The sequence below is a fragment of the Piliocolobus tephrosceles genome, chromosome 7 (assembly GCF_002776525.5).
Source record: "Piliocolobus tephrosceles isolate RC106 chromosome 7, ASM277652v3, whole genome shotgun sequence".
Taxonomy (NCBI): domain Eukaryota; kingdom Metazoa; phylum Chordata; class Mammalia; order Primates; family Cercopithecidae; genus Piliocolobus; species Piliocolobus tephrosceles.
The window spans coordinates 29,451,921-29,458,718 of NC_045440.1; the positions used below are offsets into that span (position 1 = coordinate 29,451,921).

Consider the following 6,798-nt stretch of genomic DNA (forward strand, 5'->3'; position numbering starts at 1 on the left):
ATGCATTTACAAGGACCAGATTATTACAAACAATTCAAGTAATGACAAGTTCAATAACCTAGAGAATTCACTGGCATGGAGCATCATTTCTCAGTGTCACGGTCTGTTGCAAGGACCATAGTTCCATCAAACTAGGTTGAAAGAGAAATCACTGGAAGGATACTGGACTCTCTCAGGGAATGAGAAAGTAGATATGGGCCTCATAGATGCTAAAACCAATAACTAGAGGGTCAGGAGGAAAGAATTCTCTTTTCTTCTCTGAGGCCAGGTAGTCTATTTCCTTTGCTTTTCCTAATCTCCCTTTTTCATGAGTGGCTTTTCTTTTTTTTTTGAGATAGGGTCTTGTTCTGTCACCCAGGCTGGAGTAAAGTGGCATGATCATAGCTCACTGTAACCTAGAATGCATGGACTAAAGTGATCTTCCTGGCTCAGCCCCTTGAGGAGCTGAAACTACTACTCAGGCATGTGCTACCACACTTGGCTGATTTTTTTTTTTTTTTTTTTTTTTTTTGAGATAGAGTCTCACTCTGTTGCCCAAGCTGGAGTGCAGTGGTGCAATCTGGGCTCACTGCAACCTCCACCTCCCGGGTTCAAGTGATTCTTCTGCCTCAGCCTCTTGAGTGGCTGGGATTAGAGGCAGATGCCACTGTGCCGGGCTAATTTTTGTATTTTTAGTAGAGATGGGGTTTTGTCATGTTGGCCAGGCTGGTCTTGAACTCCTGACCTCAGACGATCCGCCTGCCTCGGCCTCCGAAAGTGCTGAGATTACAGGCGTGAACCACCATGCCCGGACCTTTATTTTTCTATTTTTTATAGAGTCAGCGTCTTGTAATGTTGACCAGCCTGGTCTAGAACTCCTGGCCTCAAGTGATCTTCCTGCCTTGGCCTCCCAAAGTGCTGAAATTATAGGCATAAGTCACTGTGCCCAGCCCTAGATCAGCATTTTCTATTTTAGCATGTACATGGCTGTCCCATCTGAGCTGCATGCAGCCTTCTAGATACTCAATAATAACCCAGTACAGGCTGTCTAGTCCTCCTGTCTTTTGGATCCAGTTCTCTCATGATATCATTTGCTTGGCTCATAGTATTGGTATTGGCATGTATTGGTTCTTCTTCGGTCATGTCCCCAGCTCTGGTCCAATTAGCTGTGGTCATGGGGGCAAAATGACTAAGAGGAATTTTATTCACTCATTCATTCAATAAATATTGGACATTAAAAAATTTTGTTTTGGCCAGGTATTCTAAGCAGCTGGAGTTCAATCTTGAGCAAAGCATACAAACATGGGTCTTGTTGTCATGGCCTTATAGTATAGCAGGGAAGACAGATATTAATGAAATATTGTAAAAATTATTTATTTGTTAGAGACAGAGTCTCACTCTGTCGCCCAGGCTGGAGTGTAGTGGTGTGGTCATAGTTTACTGCAGTCTTGAACTTCTGGCCTCAAGGGGTCCTCCTGCCTCAGCCTCCTGGGTAGCTGGGACTACTGCTGGGACCACTATTTATTTTAAATTTGTTTGTAGAGACAGGGTTTTGGTGTGCTAGCCAGGCTGGTCTCCAACTCCTGGCCTCAAGTGATCCTCCTGCCTTGCCTCTCAAAGTGTTGGGATTATCAGTGTGGGCCTGGCCAGATATGAATGCAGTATTAACATACACGAATATGTAACAAGATGCTGTAGGGTGCTGAACGTGATCCTGTTTTCTCAATTTGATTACTAAGGCTCACACTGAGGAAAAACTACAGCAAGCATTCTGTACTCTAAGTTGGAGGGACAATTAGTGCTCTGGACCAGCCACACCATTCAGGGCTTCCTGGGAAGCACTCAGAGAACAGACCCAACTGCCTCCCACAACACCTGACCCCCCCTCCTCTAGATATGAGAAGAGGACCTGGAGGGGGAAGAGGAATGCTGCCTGTTGGAGGACAGCAGTGTTTGAGATGTGAAGCTATTCTTGTCCTTCTCCTCCTCAAGCTGGAGGGAAAGTGGGGATTTTTTCTTTTCAAAGCCAAGGCAGACAAGCCCCCAAGAGAACTATTAGTGAAGGAGTTGCCTTATATTCTTACAAACAGTTCAGTTAATAACAAGTTAAGTAATATACAGTAGGGTCTCTAAGCAGGCATCTGCTTATCTAGCAGACTTGCTGGGCTGCTGCTGTGTTATTGGAACAGGACAAAGGCTTTCTGGGGAGAGATCCGTGGCAGGTGGGAAGCAAGTCAATGTTTCCCTGCCTCAAGCTTCAGGTTATTGCCAACTACAGAAGTTGGATACTACAAGGGCCTACTGGCTGAAGAATTGGCCATGAGGGAAGAAGAGATTGGGGCTACAGAGGCCCTGGGCTGCTACATTATGGGATAAATTAATGCACATTAAAGCCAGCAGCAACTGGCCCAGTTACTCTAAGAGCCCACCTGTTTGGGAATGAGCCCTCTCTCCAAGGGGCCTGTGGAGTATCTACCCCCCTACCTTACACTCCAGACCAGAGATCCAGGAGGGCAGTTGATGGCCTTGGGAGGGAATGCCAAGTTCACTCTTGCTCCTCTTTTCACCCCAAGACCAAAGGAGCAGATACAAGGAAGAGAAAGAGGGAAGGGGAAGTGCGTGAGAACACACCCTGGACTGTGTCCCCTACAGCATCCCTCACCTTCTTGCCCTCAGCCACTGGAGCCACAAAGGAGAGAAAGAGACCTGATCGAATATTGACTCAAATTTTAAAATGAACGGCTTTAAGAAACAGAATGCAATTGTTTTCATCATAGAAACTGATCACTAAGATTGTCACGGCATTCAGTGAAAAGGGATTTTAAATAAGGGAGTAAGTTAGGGGCTCAGGGTTTGGGGGAGGCGGACAGAAAGCAGAGAGGCATTGCAACCATGTGCTCAACTCCACCTGGCCAGAAACCTAAGGAGGCAAGAAATCAGTATGAAATGGATGCCCTCCAGAGAGACACAAGGAAGGAGTCTGCTGTCAAAGAGAATACAAAGAAAGATTTGGGTGTGTGGCTATAAAAATTGGCATTTTGAATTAGATCTGTAGTGCATCTTTCATTCTAACAGGAGAAAAATAGGCCCAGGGAGAAGTGATGTCCTTGATCCCACACAGCCAGTTGCTGGAGAAAGGCAGAGACTAGAATGCAGTGCTGGGTTGACTTGGGTGGTCAAGTGCGTTCCTTCTCCAGCACTTAGCATCATTTAGCATCATCCCTCAGAGGAGTGAGAAGGCAGGAGTGTGTCTGATGCTGACAACAGTCATTTTGCCCCTTGCAACATTCTTCATGGTCAGCCCTGGGAATCAGAGCTTTTTAGGGAATTCAAGACCAGCTACAATCACCTAGTATTCCTGTGAACTGGCTTTCTTCTTCTTTCTTCTTCTTCCTCCTTCTTCTTTCTTCTCCCTTCTTCATTCTTCTTCTTTCTCTTCTTCTTCTTTTCTTTTCCTTTTCTTCTTTTTCTTCTTCTCCTCATTCTTCTTCTTCTTTCTTCTTCTTCCTCCTCCTTCTCCCCTTTCTTCCTCCTCCTCCTCCTCCTCTTCTCCTTCTTCTTCTTCTTCTTCTTCTTCTTCTTCTTCTTCTTCTTCTTCTTATCGTTTATTAATGCAGTATCCATTAGATCTAAAATGTGCAGTTTCTAAGCACACCATGTTTAGATCTTTCAGATCCTTCTGCAGTTTCAGGTTATTTCTACAGAGGTACCTTTAAGTGAATGAATAACACATTCTATAATCCCTGAAAATATAGTATAGAGTGAGTCAAATGATTTAAATATAATTTAGGCACATATTGATTATGAAAATAGATTATCTCTCAATACAATACTTCTCTGTCTTGGTAAAAATAAAAAGCAAAGAAAATAATTCATTTCTGAAGTTGCTTTCCTTCACTTTTAAAGGTCTGATCTCCTCCCACCATGCATATGTACCCTTTACTGTTAAGGAAAGCTTTGCATATGTAGAGATAGAAGAATAATGATATGTAAATACTAAAGATATGTCATTCTCCCAAAGGAGACACAGGTGGTTTTCAATGATTCCTTGCCTCATGTTGATGAGTCTGTAGAATTCAGAATCCATTTGGACACAGCTAATATCCCTGCTCTTCGGGTAGAAATAAGGACACCAGGTCACTGGTAGGGAGGTACAGGCCTTTCCTCTGCTGCTGCAGAGAGGTAATGACTCAAGAAAATTGGGCCAAAATTTGTTTAAAAAAAATATAAGTAAAAGAATCACAGATGCTGATTGATTGGTATTACATCTTGGACCAGCCAAATGCCTTTATTTTTACTTTATTTATATTTTTTGGTGGCTGTAATCAAATGTGTGTTTAAAATTCCTCATTCCCCACTGTAGGGTTCTAGCTGCAATTATATTACATTGCCTTTTAGCAGGCAACTCTACCATCTTCATTCATATATGCTTTGATTGCAGTAGCTCTGGATTTAGTATCTATTTTTAAGCTGGCCTTATATAAACTATTTGGTATTTGAATTAAATGAATATTAATGATGTACCTCGGTTTTTTTGGTTTTGAAGTATCTTCCTATGCTTGTGAGGATTGTATGAGAAAAATAGGCTAGCAGTGTAAATAGATAGAATTGCTTGGTCTGGTGTTGAGTGGAACTTGCCTAGAATGAAATTCTGAGAAATTCTCACTTATAAGTGTTGTAGTGATAGGTAAGTTCTTCCTCCATCCGGAGTCCCGCTGTACCTTTGGAATGACAGTGATGTACAACGATGTCTTTCTTTCCAGTCTGTCTCGATCAGTAAGAACTGGATATTACTTTAATTTAGCTACTGTTTTGTTCTAAAAAGTAAACATTTTAAAAATGAACCTGAAAAGAGTCTTAGGGAGTCTGATCTCACCATATTCATGTGGTGTGAAAGGTATTTAAAGAGGGGAGGGATCGCTAAAGCTATTTATAAACCTAAACAATCTTTTCCAAGTTTTCATAAAGTTTTAACAATTTAAATATTGATACTGCATCTAGGTATTCAATAACTATAATTGCATATGTAGTGCTTTCCATCAATTAAAATCCTCAAATGCATCTCAAACCAAGATGGTATTTCCACATCACGCCTATTTAAAAGCAAATATAATAGATACTATTCCTGGTCATAGAACTAGATAAACCCCCCTACCCCGTTCAAAAGGCAACAATATCTAGTTTCCCTACATCTATTAAATAAGTGCTTTTGTGTTGAAAATCAGAATTCAGAAAAAAAAAAGTCAGCTTTTTCCCTTATGCACCACTGAGAACAAGCATATTTAGAGGACTAAAAAATTTAGAGGACTAAATTTTTTTTTTTAATTTCCTTATGGTGTTATTTCTTCAAGACAGCTGAGTGGGTGGAGAAAGAAAAGTGATAAGGAAAACATTTTCATCTTGCACATCTTCCTCCAGCCCCTAAAATTCTCATCTGACACTTTGTGACATGTGTAGTGGTGTCAGCATCTCTTCAAATCTAGCTCCCTTCACGTTGGACCCTCTCAGGTTGACTTCTTGAAGATCACACCCAGAGAGATCACACTTCTCTAAGTCAGTTCCTGCCAGAGTTGTTCCTCTGAGGTTACAGTTCTTCAACTTTGCATTTTTTAAGGTAGCCACTGTCAGGTTAATTCCTGTCGTCTGACTTCCCTCCATATCCACACCTTTCAGATTAGCACCTTCTAAATTGGCTTTAAGACCAGAAGGATCCTCAAAATTACACAGTTTCAGGGATGCTCCTTCTGCATTAGAACAGAGCATCTTGACTCCCTGGAGATTTGCACAGTCAAGCACGGATCCAGAGAGATCAGCTCATTCAAGATTTGCACAGCAAAGAATTGCATGTGCAAGATTGCAGTGGCTTAAATTGGCCATTTTGAAGTTAATGTATCCAAGGTCCAAATGAGAAAGATCAGCACCACTGAAGTTGAAACCCTGGCATCGCCATTCTGACTTGGTTGGAGTTGCTAGTAAAAATCGGAAAATTCCTTTCGGGATATTGGTGAATGATCCTCCAGTGGTTGAGAATTCTTTATTGCCACTTCTAGGTGTTCAATCAATGAGTAAATGCCAAAAAATCTTGCTTCTTCTAACACACCCAATAAATTAATGCCATCATTTACAATGAGCTGTCCATGATGCAAGTAGTTCAAAATGGGTTCAAAGTGCTCAGGACTTCGGTCAATTAAGAAAGCTCCTTTATGATCTTGCTTATTTCCCCCAGACACCTTTGTCCTTAAACATATGGGCTAGCATACTGTCAGGGTCTTTATTCACTAAAGTGCTCCATGTAGTTGTAAAGTACCGCTCTCCAACATTTAATGTCAGCCAGTCTGTGTGGAATCCTAACAATCCTTCAGGAGGCTTAGAATCTGTCTGAGGGTATTTCCGTTCTTGGGGCTGCCATTCAGAAACAGGGCCACCTGCCTCATCGTGCTGCCCCCGCTGGGTCCTGAGTGAGCTGCCTCCCTCCCACCTGGTCCTCCGCCCACCTTTTTCTCCTCCTGCCCTTCCCCTCCCTCCACCCACTTGGATTTGCCTTCCTTTGCCACCTTCCTGCCCTTGGAGACATACCACATACACGCTGGCTTTCTTCTAATAATATTACCAAGATTAATGAGCTGAACAGAATATACACTGAAAGCATTGTGATTAACCGACATGTAACAACTCCGTAATGGTTCTCTTATATTTTTGGGTTTATTATAAATACCAAAATGGCACCTCAACTGGTTGAATCTCAACTACTTCAAGGTTTATTCTCAGGTCAGGTACTTTATCCTTAAGGTTTTATAAATATATTCCCTTCATTTATAT

The 6,798-nt window shown here is 42.0% G+C and overlaps 1 pseudogene; it reads right to left on the bottom strand.

Moving 5' to 3' along the window:
- Positions 1-5,393: 5,393 nt before the first annotated feature.
- On the bottom strand, positions 5,394-6,252 carry LOC111544078 (annotated as a pseudogene).
- Between the last annotated feature and the right edge of the window lie 546 nt (positions 6,253-6,798).